General features: G+C 38.9%; 1 long non-coding RNA gene across 1 annotated transcript in view; it reads left to right on the top strand.

Annotated features, from left to right (window-relative positions):
* Positions 1-15,783, top strand: part of LOC136790427 (uncharacterized) — a 276,363-nt gene that overhangs the window by 145,613 nt on the left and 114,967 nt on the right. Inside the window, exon 5 of the long non-coding RNA XR_010830321.1 lies at positions 15,487-15,597. This is a non-coding gene — a long non-coding RNA (uncharacterized lncRNA). The remainder of the gene's footprint in view (positions 1-15,486; positions 15,598-15,783) is intronic.

Genomic DNA, 15,783 nt, shown 5'->3' with positions numbered 1-15,783 from the left:
GCTGCAACAGGAATTTAGTACTACTTTTGATTGCTTCAGCCAACTGTTCCTCAAACTCTTTTTTGGCCTGCCTAATTATATTTTTACATTTAATCTGCCAGAGTTTATGATCCTTTTTATTTTCTTCATTTGGATACAGCTTCTGCTTTTTGAACGATGCCTTCTCAATTCTAATAACCTCTTTTACTTCCCAAATCTTTAGCTCACTGCTCCACCACACCTGTTTCTTTTTATTGTTTTTCAAGCTTTTCCTAACAGACAGGATGCATTGAAGCCCTCCTTTCAGTGGGATGTGTTTTGGTAGTGCTGCCCATAAGGATTTCATTCTCTTAGCTACTTCTTTTAGCTTCTTTATTATGAAGTTTCCTCATTTTTGCATACTTCCACTGTTCAAAGTTCAGCACTACTGTGGTGAATTTTTATTCTTTGCTGCTTCAGAGGGGATGCTGGATCTAAGTACATTATGGTCACTGCTTTTCCTGTGGAATTTTGAGCCAGAACCTACATGGTCTTTAGTACCATGATGCAAAATATTTTGAGAGCCTGAGATGAATGTAATTTAGGGTTAAAAAAAAAAAAAAAAAGAGGCAGCTCAGGTACTTGGACCAGTATTAATGAGATTGTTTTGGAGGCAATATGGTAGAGGTAGGTTTAAGAAGTTACTCTGAAGAAGTAAACTGTTTTGGAATTTATCACAGACCAGGAAAGAGGGCAATGTGGAGATGGATTGACTGAGGCTAGTATCACTGGAGGAGCAGACGTGGTGTCAGCTGGACATGGTGCAATGAAGTGTCTGCAGGTGGTATCAAAAGCAAGCAGAACAGAAAATGATGGATTGGGAAGATAGATCTGTTAACAGTGCTTAGAATGGATTTGAAGGATAATCAAGAAATATTACTAGTTTCAGGGTGTTGCATGAGGAGATAACATGGCCTTTCCCCATATTAATTCCGTTATGCAAACAAATTTTCCTCTGTGCAAAGTGGGCCAATGTCCCGAATGCATTTGAACAACTGGACCCCTGTCTGAAACAGTTAATGTATTAAAATCTGATTCAAACTTTATAAAATGTTAGCCTGAATAATACATGATAGAAATTAAAGATTAGAAGTTGTGAATAGGACTGATGGCCTTGAAAATATACTACATTTATGAAATGCCATGAGATTATGTATGCCATATTGCATAGAAGATCCTCCAGTAAGAGGAAAATTAGCAGAAAAACCTTAGGTCAAAAATGGTAACAGAAGGCTAATCCTTCAATTAATTCAATCATTGCAGATGAACCATCTTTATGCAAAGGGAGCAGGTAATTTTGCATTACTATTTTGCACATGTGGGTTTTATTCACTGAGGAAAAGTAATCGTCAGCCTAGGCAGTGATTTTCTCCTTGCCCCCCAAGCCCCTAGGTTAGAAATGAATGTGTGCAGAATGGATGTGTATGGTAGGAGCTATATTATTTTCCCCTGATTTATTTGTTTCCATACACGCTAAATACATCAGGCATTTGTTTAAGTGTGACTTTCTGGGTAACTGTGGGCTGGAGGAGTATTGAACTTGGTATAATACGAATCTCTCAATAAATAAAAAATCTCCTACTAAATCTCCCTTTATAAAGGCTGAGAAGAGAGATCTGTAGCATTCCACCTGTGTATGAATCGATTTCAATCACCCTTTAGGAGGTTTCAGGCTGTGTTAGCTGTGGGATAGCGTAGGGAAGCACTGAAACTTCCCTCACCTCCCTTATTGACAGATTTTTATGAAACTTGGAATATTTAGATTAAGGAGATTCATTACACTACTGTTGACACCCAGCCCTATTATGTTCACTTCAAACCTATTGTAATACTGTCCAGCACACCAGCTTTCCCATCACTTGTAACAGGCACAAACTTCTCTGGATAAGCCTTTTATGGTAGCTAATTACATCTTTAAAGAAAAGAAAAAAAAAGATTTTCTGATTGCCTTTTTTTTTTTTTTTTTTTTTAAGGAGTGATTTCTGTGTTTAGGAAAATTGGCCAGCTTTCTCATTTCAGAATCCTCTGATTCTGGTACGGGCAAGGTGAGAGGTTAGAGGCCTTGTTGTTAATGAGAGAGGCAGACTCTGATTTTTACACTAATTGAAGCATTTACATTTTTCAGCAGAACTAAAATGCAAAACTAACACATTCCTTGGAGATTTATAACCCCACGATGGATTCTCCTATCCTCTCTCCCTTAATTATCCCAAATTATCTGAACTCTCATGAAGAAGAAAGAAATTAATATTAATATTCCATTTAGAATATACTCTAAAATGCAGTAGAAAATGGAGGCAATAATAATGATAAAGAGGGTAGCTGAGATGATTTGGAATGTATAATCTTTCTTCTCTTCGTTGCAGCTTCCTTACACTAGAATATGCCAGGAAAAGTCTGTCTTGCATTCATTTAGCAGAACAATTTTTGTTCTGCATTGACTTCCAGTATAAAAGTAAAAGCTGAGTGAAATATTGCTCAGTTAGATGCAATATTTTGGTTTTGTGCCTTGATCAGAAAACACATAAGGGTAAAGAAAATCGGATAACTTCTTCTGAAGTGTCTTTGTACAAGGGTGTAAATAGATAAGGCTCGTTACTGGACAGTAGATGAAAATAGCAAGAAGAAAAGATCTATAAACTGGACATGAAATGCAGCAGAAAAAGAAAGGAAGGAATTACAGTCATCTGAGGAGCAAACGATGGGGTTAAATTAGTCAGAAGCTGGAAATGTTGAATCCATGTATATGGGCTGTAGGGGAGAGGAGAGGATCTGCTTGTATGAAAGAAACAGACGGAGAGGTGCAACAAGAAAGGGTGGCAGGGAAAAAGTGAGAATGTGTCTTCATTTGGATGGTGAGACCAAAGGGCATGGAAATCTCCAGTTAGTCACTGATTAACTACTGATCATGAGTTAAAGGTTTGCAATTGGCCTCTACGACTTGGAGGTGGCTCCCAGCTGCTGCCCTAAAATCCTTGCTCCCAAATTTTAGAGCATTGGCTTTGGGCTCTCAGTGCCCTGGAAGCTGGTAGTTACAAGGCATGAATGAAAGTGGAGCTTAGTTTTGTTTTAGAAGAGCCCCAAGATGCAAAATATCTTTGATAATGTTCTTCAGTGTTGGGTTACCATTCACACTGAATGCAAGTATAAGCCTAAATTCAGCTTTAAACTTGAAGGCAAATAATATGGACTCCATAATCACTTCAGTGTTTGCATTAACAGTCATTCACTGAATGGAGCCAGAGACTTCCAAAACACCCATCACCCGTGAGCGTCTTGGCTTACATCTGCCTGGATATTACAATGTCAGCTTTACTTAGAACTGTATTATCCCATGAAAGTGACATTTGATTTTTCATACAATACTTTGTGGTGAAAATACAACTTTTTAAAGTTAGATAAGATACAGACTAGCCCCCTACTCTTTTATTTTTGCAAACCCTTCCCTTTTCACTTTCTTAAAACAACTTTGGCAGGTTGCTACAAGGGTGGGAAATATCAACCAAAGTGAAGCCCATCTGCAAAACTGTTGCATATGGCATCACATATCAGGCTTGAGGATTGACTGTGGGAAGAAAAGCCTGTTGTATTAAAAAATAAATAAAGCAACAGAGTATGATATTAAAATTGGAGAACAGACTTGAGATCAGCTGTGAATTAAAAAAAGCATTTTGCTGTGGCTTGAAAATAGCCTTTACTGTTTTTGTAACACTTTACCTCTTGTGTTTTGTTTGCTCAGCTTTCAGAGGCTGGAGAAACGTTTGTGAGAAATGTTGAGAAATAGAGCTAAACTTGGGTCTGACAATATATAGGAGCTGTGCATGGTCAGCATCCAATATAATACGGCTGGTACAAGGGACCAGGCAAACGTACTGTTGTGTGTGGAGGATGCCATGGGCTTGCAGGGGACAGGCACCGCGGCATCGTGTGTAGTGATGCCACCTGTGGTGTGGAGCCAGCCTCTGGGCTTTGTGTGTTGCAGTGTCCATAGCACATGTGCAGAACTGCCCCCGAGGAGTGTTGAGCAGGACTGACTTGCTGGCACAACCACCTCGCTGTGCACGGTGACTGCGTTATTGTATGCCGGTGCGATGGTACTGTAGCTAAGGGATGTGGTAAGTTGGATGCTTTGGGTTTGTGTTTAGTCTGGAGCATCTGCGAAAGGAGCCTGTGTTTCTCAGCCTTCGTCAACAAAATATTTAGTAAGAAATGCTAGGTCCTAGTGCAGTCTTTTGGTGTTACTTTCAAACTAATGACTTTCAGTCTCATTCAAATCAATTTTGTGTGCCTGCTGCCTTAGCTTTGTATAAAAGTAAGAATGAAAACCAAACCAAAAAGCACTGCTAAGGATGCCTGTAGTAAGTACAAAATTTTGGCGTGTGTATGTTTTGAATAGTTATTAGTATATATCTGACCTTTAAACATAATGGAATGGGGAAAGTAGATTTTATTTCATTTAGCCTGATGCAACATTTTTGACGTTAAGCATTGCAAGAACATTGAGAAACGGTAATGTCATGGATAAAGCACTGGACTGGGATTTTATTCTAGGCATAGTCATAGACATTCTACATTAATTTGGTTAAGAAAATTAAACAGATCCTTTTGCCAGGGCTTTCTAATCTGTAAAATGAGAAAGATAATCCCACAATACCAGTCTGTAACAAATACATGAGTATTACTTGTATTTACAAAACAGCTTCAGATTAAATCTTTCTCTTGTCCGGTTATTTCAAAAAACAGCTATGAAGAAAACCTGACTAAAGCAAATGAAAGCTGCTATAGTAGACATCTAAAATGAATTGGCTGCCACTTGCCAGACAGTTGAATGTCTCAGGATGAGAAATTAAAATAATTTGTTTAAATTCTTAAATAACTGCTAAAGTTATCGTATGACCAAGGACACCTCCTACTGACTTCACAATCATTGAAAATTTCTGCAGCAGTCATAAAAATGATGCATCTTAGATACATTCCTCATTAATTTTGTTCATTAAATAAGATATATGAGGCTAAAATGAGACAATTTTATTATTAAAACTGATTAGATTTCCAAATACCCTTTTGATTTGTTCTGCAGCAAACGTTTTATGGATTGCTTCCTTGTTCATCATTTAATGAGCAGCAAACCATTCTGCAAACTGTCACAAAAGAAAATAACACTTATGACATATATTTATTTGTAAATATGCAATTTTATATTATGTTTTATGTGATGTTATTATCCTAATGTAAAATATATATATACAATAGAACATATATATTATATCACATTATTATATATTTATTTACAAATAAAACAGCACATAAACTAGACAAAACAAATGCAAGGTAACTTTACATGTCTTTTATTACATGTCGTCTTCTGTAGTGCTCTGTGTTTTAAAAAAAAAAGTAGTCTATATTTTTTCATATGAATTCAGATAAGACAGCAAATTCCAGAAGCTGCCTGATGCTTTTTCTTAATTCAGAAAAAAAAAAAAAGTATTTTTTTCATTCTTGTTTTCATTTTCTTACAGCTCTCTCCTGTGCATCACATACAGAGTCTGCAGTGCTACTCATTTGTAAGAAAAGTGCCGCATATGTGTGCACAATGGTCTGATTTTGAAAGACTTGCAAGCCTTCCCCTTTCTGGAGATCCCGAAGGCCACATTTGTCATATAGTCACTTTACTATGAGTGTGTAATTAAATGTAAAGCACTTTGGGATGTTCAGCTGTATAAAGTATCGCTATTGCAATGCAAGTTGTTTTTTTCTGCAGACAAACACACAAGGAAAAAAAACACAAACACAAAAAAACAAATGAAAAGGTTTCTAGGGATAAAAATGTGAACACTGGTAGATAAATAAAACATTAGAAAGAAAGGAAAATACTTCCGGAAAACAAATCAATAAGATTAAAAAAAAGCAAAAGATTTATTTGAGAAAGTTGACAGCCTTGCAGAAATTTCTGGCTTACAAGCTATTTACAGAGAGAAAATATGATGAATCAAGACACAATCATCAAAGTAAAAACCCAAGGTATTAAAATTTTAACTCTAAATTGTAGAAAGAGTCTAGATCTTTTCCTCTGTGACATAAATTTGCACAGGCAGTAGAAGTTTCCAATTACAGAGTTTCTTCTGTATTTTACATCCTTTGAGATAATGTTTGTCCTTTTGTTAAATAAGTGTAAGATTCTGTCCTCACCAATTTATGTCTGGAATATACTGACACAATATATTAGGAACTGGAATTATTTATAAAAACTGGAAAAATTAAGGCTGAACAAACTTGTGGGTGGATAGTTCCATTTATTCATTGCAAAAATGGCTACTTGCCATGGTGAAATAGCAGGATTTAGCCTAAATTTTGGTCCAGCCATGGACTAGACCCCAGGTATGCAACCTTTTGGAGGAATACCCTGACCCCAAGGTTTTAGAAGTATAGGCATGATCGTATACTTTTTTCTCTCCCTTATTTCTGCTGGTTGACATCCACTAGTACAGGTGAAGGAGCTGCATGAAGGTCTCCTCTTTCAGGGAAGCACCCCTTGCACTGTTAAGTCGACAGTCAAGGAACAAGTAGCACCTCATCCTACTCCTCCTTGCTGTTTTTGGAAAGGGTACCTATGCCTAAAGCCAGGGATGCTTCTCTGCTCCTCGTTCCATCTGTGTTCTTTTGGGAGGTTACCACACCACCTCCTCATAAACCTCAGTGGATGTTAGCATTCTCTCAAGATCTTCTAATGAACTGCTCACCTGATCATGCCCAGGCCCTTCTACATCAAGAACAGCCAGGTTAGCACAGAGGTATTATTTTAACTGAGACGGCTAACCTGCCTCAGTTTGGAGAAGATAGGTGAGGGAGTAATGGCAGAGCAGTTTGGGTGGCAGCTGGGAGTGAGCCGTGCCCCTGGACTGGTGGCAATGATGGGGAACTGAGGGGCAGCCTTTGAAGCAGGCCACATGCACACATCATCCTCTGACTCCAGCTGTGCTGAGCACCTCATGTTTTCATTGAAAGTGTCTGAAAAGTAAGTGAAGCTTTAACCTCAACAGTTTTGGTTGGATATTTTCACAACAAATAAAATGAGAAACCATATATACTATATTCCCATGTCACCTTATAACCAAAGCAGTGAATTATCAATAAATGTCCTCTGTGGTCTCCTAGCTTTCTTTCAGCCTTCAGTGACAACTTGTCATCAGAAATCATGCTCTGAGGGTCCTGGATTGCTTTTGTTATGGTAGCTTTATCACAGTGCACCATATTAACCCCTCTTATTACCTCCCAGTGAGTCCATGCTGAATTTAAGCTGATGGATTCATGGCAGTTCTCTTTACAAAATCTTCATGCTTCTCAATTTTGGATTATTATGTGTTGAAGGCCAAAGAATAACAGAACTGAGATCTGCCTTTCAGTTTTCTGCTTACCCTCTGCACTTATATTAATTTCTGATTAAAAGTGCCAAATATGTCAAATCACTTAGTCTTAGCACTATGATTTCATGAAAACTAAGTTTTCTCACTGTTTTACAGAATACATAGCTACATATGATTCCATGCCAGGAGGGCTTTGCAGCAGGGATTTGGACTACCCTACAAAGCATTGCTTCAGCTGGCTCAGTTTGGGCTAAAGAGAATCTCCTGGAATTTTGTAGTTAGCTCCATGTGCACAGCCCTCAGGCATCCACAGCACTTTGAGTAACGCTTTTACTTTCTTACTAGATATCTGAAATTGTTTTGGTTAGATCTGGAAAATTCCAAACATTGGCTTTGTGTTTCCCTCTTTCTTTGGAGAAATAATCCAGTGTATCTGATTTCCTGAAAAACATAACTATAACTTCTTAAGAAAACATGTTTTGCTGGTTGCTTTGTTATGACCTAGAGTGAAATGTAGTGGGAAGATGGCAAAAGGCCTCAGATGAGTTGAAATTAAGGAGAAAGAAAGAAACATGCTTGCACCATTGAAATCTGTATCCCTAGAAAGTAGTTTTTATGGTAACTTTATTGTTCGTATGTCTCTAATAACCTTCTCATTTCATCTTATTGTGAATAAGGGGAGATGATGTACCACCATGAATGCTAGCACATGGTCTAAGCAGCAGCTCCCATTATTACTTCCATTATCACAATGGATTTTCATTGGCCTGAATTGCTAACATTCTTATAGGAGTGATAAGACTAAAATGGCTCTGCCTGTCATTCACTGATGTGTGAATTGACAATCAAATGATTGATCAATTTTTCTGCACTTCAATAGCTTCTTTTAAGCCACAAATCCTGAGTTACTGTATAAAATGCTACAGTTCCAGATAAGTTTTCTAAGGTATGGGTAAAGCAAATTAGGCAATTAGACCTAATCTTAGATTTAAAAATTGAAAATCCATCAGCATCTCTGTCTTGCAAAGAAAATACATTTCCAAATCTGAAAGGAGAAAATATCCTTACAAAAGAAGGCTAGTCCTGAGAGCCTGTGAACGGCTTTCATGATTTTCTAATATATTTTTCTTTTGTTCATTTTTTCAAAAAACTTTGGACCCTAGAAGCTTTTAAGAAGGAGGAGTTTTGAAACTTGAGCAATAGAAAGTGCTAAATATTTTATTAGTGATTTCTGAAAACAGCTTTTACTTTATCCCTTTAATAGGAAAAAAATCATGACAGCAATATGATGAGGATTAATGTATGAAAATGCATTGCATGGCAGCTTCTGAGTAATGGATTTATAAACAGTTCCCCCTTTTTTTTTTTGAAATTTTATGTCAAAATGGATTAAAAGAAGACTAGCAAATTATCATAGTCAGATCAAACAAAGTACACAGATCATGAGTTTTCCTCCGCTAAACCCTGAGGTCATCCAGTCTTCATCTAGTTACTACTCTAACAGGAATAGCATGTTGATTTGTTCACCTGCCTGATTTAAATCAAAGACTAATCCAGGTGAACCTCTAAGCAGTTTAATGTAACATCTTGTTTCTTTATTTAAGTTAAGCTTCATCCAAAATCAATTTTTCAGTATCTGTTTAGTCATTTTCACAGTTGCTGGTGAACCTGTGCCCTTCCTGGTGTACAGGTAAGGATTCACTTTTAAGCAGGAACATGACCAGATTTGGAAGTTCTACGCAATCAGGCAAAACTGAGAAACACTGAAGATCTGTTAAAGGGACATAAAAATAAAAAAATAAAATAAAAAATAAATCTAGAGGTAAAGGACAAATGTGAGACAGAGACCATCAAAATAGAAAAGTTGAATCAGACAAGGGCTGGATTAGCCATTTTGACAAGCTCACTGGAAGTCACTGTGCTTTATTCTGTGAGGGCTTCATCCAAGTTTCACTGGTGGCAGTAGAAAGGCTTCAGTGGGCTTTGATGCAAACCTAATTCAGCCAATTTATTGAATGATTTCTTTATTTTTGTGATACCAGTCTTGTTGCTGAGCAGGGATGAGGAAGAAGGGGATGAGAGGAGGCCAAGGGAAAGTTGACCACACAAATGTAATGTTGGAGGCATTAGACCTAGTATGCATGGGGCTGTTCAGCCTCCACAAAGAACTGAACTTATTCCCATGGAAACCAATGTTTGAAGATGAATAAGTAGCCTGGCTCTCAGCAGCTCCCTTTCCTTTTTCTCTTTTCTTCTCTCTTGGGATGTTTTGTTGTTGTTTTTGGTAAAGGGAAAGAAAGAGGCTCTTCACCTCTAAGCAGCTTGAGAAAAGACTGGCAACATTCATTCCACTAATAAGCTGGCAATTAATGCAAAGAGGAATGTCCTGGATTTCTCAAAGAGAAGTATTTTTCAACAGGAGCTAGTCAAGATGTTGATGAGGTTTTGTTTCTCTTTTGTTGTTGTTGTTGTTTAAATGAAACTTTTTTCTGGAAAAGGGGGCTGCTAAACTGGTGTTGTAAGTCTGCCCTCACGTGTTGGATTTTAACTCTTCAGAAGAGAAAAATGTAAGCAAGCTCAGTGGAATCCACCAGATATATCATGGCATCATCCAGATACAGGTCTTCAGATCTGCTTTTTTATTTTTGTTTTGAGTTTTAGGTGCTGGTGGATGCATAGCAATGGGTTACGTACACTAGGAATACACAGAGGCCCACACCATCCATTTGATATAGCAGATATGGGTCATTATCATTCTTGCACTAAGTAGATAATGAATTCAAAGGGAATGTTACAAAGGTGTCGCTGATAGTATCAGTGTTAGAAATGCGTTGCAACTATTGACTGATATAAAAAAGAGACAGCCGAAGGTAGGCTGAAAAACAGAAGAATTAACAACCACCTTTCAGTAATTAAGGAAAATGATCACAGCCTCAGTAGTTTGAAAGAAATTCTTTGTGTCTGGCTTCTTGTGAGAAGAGTTTCAGGACCCAGTTCAGTTTCTGACAATAGGAAATATCACAGGGAATGGTATCGTATGGGGAATTTCCAGTGTGAGTCAGCATGACACTTGTGCTTAGACGGGACATGAGTTTCTGCAGGCTCTGAAACTAATGAAGCAGGTTTCCTGCAGGCTTGCATCTCCAGGCCAATTTACTTTGGAGTCTCTGAAAGTGTAAGTGCCTGCTGAACTTTTGGTATAGACAGCATCTGTAGAAGACTTTTTCCATGTGGATTGTATAAATGATGACCTCACACTGCAACCTTTCCCTTAGCAGGGAATAAATTTTCATTGTTCTGCCTTTTCCCTCTCGACAACTGTTTTTACAAAACTTGTAGGAACATTATTGTCTTTGAGAGCTCTGTCCCTCTATTCCACTTGGCTGAAATCGGTTAGTAGGCTCAAAATTATTAGGGAAACCAGCCAGCCAAAATGATTGCCTAAGCCTCATTTCCCTAAGAAACTAGGTTAAAAAGTTAATATTAGTAATAACTCCTGAATTGGAGCTACCATGGGGGAATGCAGGGTGGCACTGCAAGCTGTGTGTGCCAAAGCACAGTCTGATGTGTTGCTCCTATCGTGCTTTCGCTGTAAACTTTCTCCTGGGTCCTGTTAACAAACAAACCTTCCCCCAGCGGCTGTATGGGTGAATGGTCATAGCAGAGTGCTGAGCAGGGGGGAGTCAGAGCCTCTTTGGTCCTTCATTTGACTCTCTGAGCTTATCCACTGGTGATTTTGGGATGTGGACCCCTGCTCACCAGAAAGTGGTGGAGACCACCCATGCATTTAATCCAGAGCTGGACATTGCCTGGCCTTCTGAGCATTTCAGACCTACACTCAAAACAGCAGTTCGCAGTGGGGTTCATATCTTATTACCAAGTCATTAATTTTCATGGCCAAATATATATTTTTAATCTTTTATAAAACCTACACACTCTTCTCTGCCTGAGTGTATGAGTATCATTTTGACTTAACCTGTCTGGAGGCCATAAATTGTTTTTGAATTTACTTTTTTAAAGTTTTATTTCTAGACAATGATTTATGGATGTGCAATGTGAGAAACATATTTTCTGCTGTAATGGGTGGAAACCTCAGTTTCCATTGCTGCTCAGGGTCTGAATATTAATCTGCTCTGGGTGGTTCATGGTATATTTCCTGCTTTTCCTCCTTCCCCTTTCTTAGAATTCTGCTTAAGAAATTGTCTCTAGCTTAGCAAGAAGCTGTAATGCTCATCTCTGTTTCTAAAAAAAAAAAAAAAGGAAAGAAAACACATTTCACAGCAGACTCTTCCTTCTTCATCACATATGGTCAGCGGTAGTCACCTCACTGAGATTTATTCAACTCCCAGTGTGTTTTAAGTAGTTCCTGATATACTAAGAGAGGCATATGGCCAAAGCTCCTTGTGCTGAAATTTTTAGTCTGAATATGAAGCGGGGAAATGTGACTGCTTTCCAACATGAGCTTATCTTTAGTATTTTGTTTTATCCTGAGGCATTGACCTTTCTATTATCAGACTCCCTGAAAAGAAGGAGTACAACTATGTCTTGTCTGTATCATCTTGTTTATGGTTTATATGTGGCTCCAAGTTCTGCCAGAAACTTAGTGTCATTTTACTGCCTGGTTTTACATTCTGCCTGGGATGTTCTAATTATTGGGGTGTGACAGAGCACTTATTTCCTATCATAAACCAGGGGTTGTTATCCAGGAATGAAATTTTGTTGAAATCATGAAAAGGTGTAACAATATGAAATATTCTCTGAGGGCCATATTCTGATCTTGTTGATATTGATGAGAATGTTACTTTTGTCTTCACTGTGAGAGCCACATAATGAAAGACAGTGGAATTACAATGTCTGCTTCTATTGTTTTTTAAAGAAACATTTCCCCACAGTACTCTGAGCACTGGAAAATGAGGCTGTTGTATACCTCAGCTGAGTACCTGGTACAGCACTAGCACAGGATACGGAGTATGAGAGACGCAGTCTTTGTGGGTATAAATCAGCGTAGTTCCTTTCACATCAGAGGCAGTGTATGGTTTTATATTGTGGGGAAATCTTGCTCTCAGCTTCAAGCTGCCATTTCCTTCCCCTTTCAAAGCAGAAAAAAGCCAAAAGGCTGCCCTTTCAATCCATTCCTAGTAAGGGGAGGATGGGAGGAAAGAAATAAAATTATTTGGAGATTGTGTAGTAGTTTCCTACTTCACTACTAGTAGCACACAGTTAATGCACATGACTTAATGGGAATACACTTGCACTCAGCTGCAGTTGCCTACGGCAGAAGAGATAATGAAATATTTCTGCTTTTACCATCACAAGCTCTCACTTGAACAACAGAAGCACAAGTACAGACCAGCCAGATTCAAACCAAGAGCAGGGGCAAACTCAGTGCAGCCCCCAGCCTGGCCAGGGCTCCTCAACACAGCTCTTGGAGACATGAGGTATTGTCGTACATTTATGCATCGTGTTAGATCCTCACGTTGCTGTCGGTATAGTTGTTTCTATTCTGTGTTTTTATTGGTGGCTATTTCTTCCTCCTCCATGGAAGAGATGATAAAATTTAAGGAGAAGTAAGAAAACTGGTCTATTTAGTCAGACTCCAGTAGACGAGACAGCCTGCGGTGTTCCGAACATGCGTGATGTTATGTTACAGGCATTTCTGGTTGTAAGGGTAGAACTCAACCTTGAGCTCATTTACATGATTAAAGAGATGCCATAATGTCCCACCATGCTTTTATAGCACTGGAATGCAAATTTGGATTTACAGTTCCAACTCAGCTCTTATCCTTACTGAGATTCTCCCTCTTTACCCTCATCCTGAAAAAAAAAAAAAATAAAAAAATGTCTTTCACTTCAATCTTAATCATCTCTTTCTGATTTTCTACACACTGAGCCTTGAACAATTTGTAAGAAAATAGATGGTTCTTCTGTTCTACATATCCCATAACTCACTGGCTTCTTGCACCTGTCAAATGCCACATTTCCTCCCGCTGGGAGTACGCCCCGATTCATGTAATCCTCCTTCCTCTGTAACTAGAGAAAGAGATAAAGTTACAGGTGTCAGTTAAGCCATGACTGCTTCTTTGATCTTTCCCAGTTATTTTTTATTGGAATGTTTCTTCCTAAGTGTTTTTCCTGTGTAACTTTACTTCCAAAGAGAGCGGCGTTTGTTTTGCTTTCATTAAGCATGGAGCCCCAATTCTGCCTGTGCACCAGTGAAAGATGGAAGTGATTCCCCTGATCCTAGCAGATCCTGCTAGGCTGAACCTCATCTACTCAAAGGATGTTGGGCTCCCTGTCATCTTGTTGAGAAATGAGATTCCTGTTTGTGAAAAAAACCTTCAATGTGTGCTTCATATCCACCCCTTATTTGAAAAAGCACTCAAGTACTTTCCTGAATCAGGAAGGCAGAAAACATACACTTACTAACAGGACGACGTCTTGATAAAAAATCAGGTATATCGAGGGGGAAAAAAATCCTTATTTATTTTCTGTGGAATTGAAATGCCTTTTGTCAGGACTGGATATCTTTCTAACTGATGTCCTGTAGCTTAGGAACAGAAGATAAGAGCATGAAGCTCATAGTATTGAGAGGCCATTTCCTACTGCTGTTCAAGAGGTTGGGCATAGTCTCTGCTAGTTCTCCCTACATCAGTGAAATGAAAACAGTTGGGCTCATTGATGTGCTTTCCAGCTTAGATATTCAGACACTTTTAAAGTAATAAAGTCTAAAAAACATAGTTTTAAAACTAATGCTATTAGTCAAGGCAGGCATTTAGCATAGCCTGAATTAGGCATCTAACTGGCCACTTTTATTTTTGACTCTGATCTTTCATCCCTTGGTTCTTCCATCCTTGCAAAGGGATAGTGCTGTGTGTGTAAAATGGCAGGAGGCTGCCCGTGTTTCTGGCAGATAAATCATTACCTGTGGGGCTTTCAAAAACCCTGGAATAATGTTTACATGCATGCTCTTGTGGTTTTTTTTTTGGTAATGCTCCATCTCCCCCCCCCCCCCCCCCCCCCCTTTTTTTATTTCTTGTGGCCAAACATCAACTTGCATCAACAAGCATTCACTCTGAGGCAATATCAAGATTAATTCTTTAGGTTTTCTTTTGGTGCAGTTAGTGATGCAGTTTACTCCTTGCCCTGCTGAAAACAGCCCTGGACAATACCACAGACCTCGCACAAAACCCCTGGGCTCTGTCCCCTTTTCTCCCCTTCACCTCCCACCCCCAGCCTGTTTGCTTCCATCAGGGCTAAGGGGAACAAAACACACTCCTGTGCCCTCGGTGCTACCTTGCAATGACACCTGCTGGTGGCATTGCCCTGGGACCGGCACAGCTCCTCTGGTGCTTGGCTGTGTTCTTGCTATGCCTGTAGAAGGCTCCAAATATATATATGTATATACATGTATATATACATTTATATGTGTATATATATTTAACCCTCTGTGAAAAATGGCTTGCTATCTCCTTTCAGTGTGACATGACAGAATTTAGGAAATTTCAAACTGATTTGTCCAGCTGCATTTCCCTATACTTCAGCAGCCCCATATCAAGCGAGGTGGCTGGCAACACAAGCCGGAGGCTCTTGTAGAGTAGATTTTCTCATCTCAGTCTATTGCACTATTGTCTTTAAAATATATATATATATATTTTTTTGTAATATCTCTTTCGAAGTACATGTTTTAAAAATGTGAGGAGGATCTGTGAGCTTCCTGCTTTGTTTATTCATTCCTCACCCCTCCAAACACTTGAGAATTCGAATTATTCAGCTAGGCTTAATGAGGCTGACTCAGAGCAAAGTTATGTGCATAAAAGTCAAGGATAGGGGCCTTGATGTGATGCATTTTTAGGTGGTTACAGGGTTTTTAATATTAATATTTATTACTGAACGGTTTAAAGGGGAACTTGGGCTGTACCTTTTCATCAGTGCTTGCTGCTTATTACCTTACTGCAAAGGAGCTCTCGGGGGGCTCTGGCAGGTGGAAGTTTGTTTGGTGGAGGCACTGCGACCCAACAGTGCTGACGTGCACAACTGCGCAGGTTGGTGCTGCTAGCCACTAAGCTCTTACATCAATCCCTTTCCTTTTGCTTCCATTTTCCAGTCGACAGAATGGGGAAAACTTGGGGAAAACTGCTTTGAATGCCTGGAAAGACAAGTGTGAAGTATCACCGTGGGCTGTACTGTGATCCCTATCACAAAGCACAAAAAAAGGGTAAGAAAATTTGACAAAAGTAAGAACCTGCCCATTTTCATATCCTGTCTTGTCTAGGCTTTTCAGTCATTTTTTGTTTGTTTGTTTGTTTGTTTTCCCCTCTTTAGTAGCATTTGACCCTCCTTCTGGTCCTGAAGGGTAGGAGCAGGCCGAGGTACTTGTGGCCTTGGTGGTTCTGGGCCACAG

Source organism: Anser cygnoides, chromosome 3, assembly GCF_040182565.1.
Source record: "Anser cygnoides isolate HZ-2024a breed goose chromosome 3, Taihu_goose_T2T_genome, whole genome shotgun sequence".
Taxonomy (NCBI): domain Eukaryota; kingdom Metazoa; phylum Chordata; class Aves; order Anseriformes; family Anatidae; genus Anser; species Anser cygnoides.
This window is presented reverse-complemented; position numbering and strand designations above follow the sequence as displayed.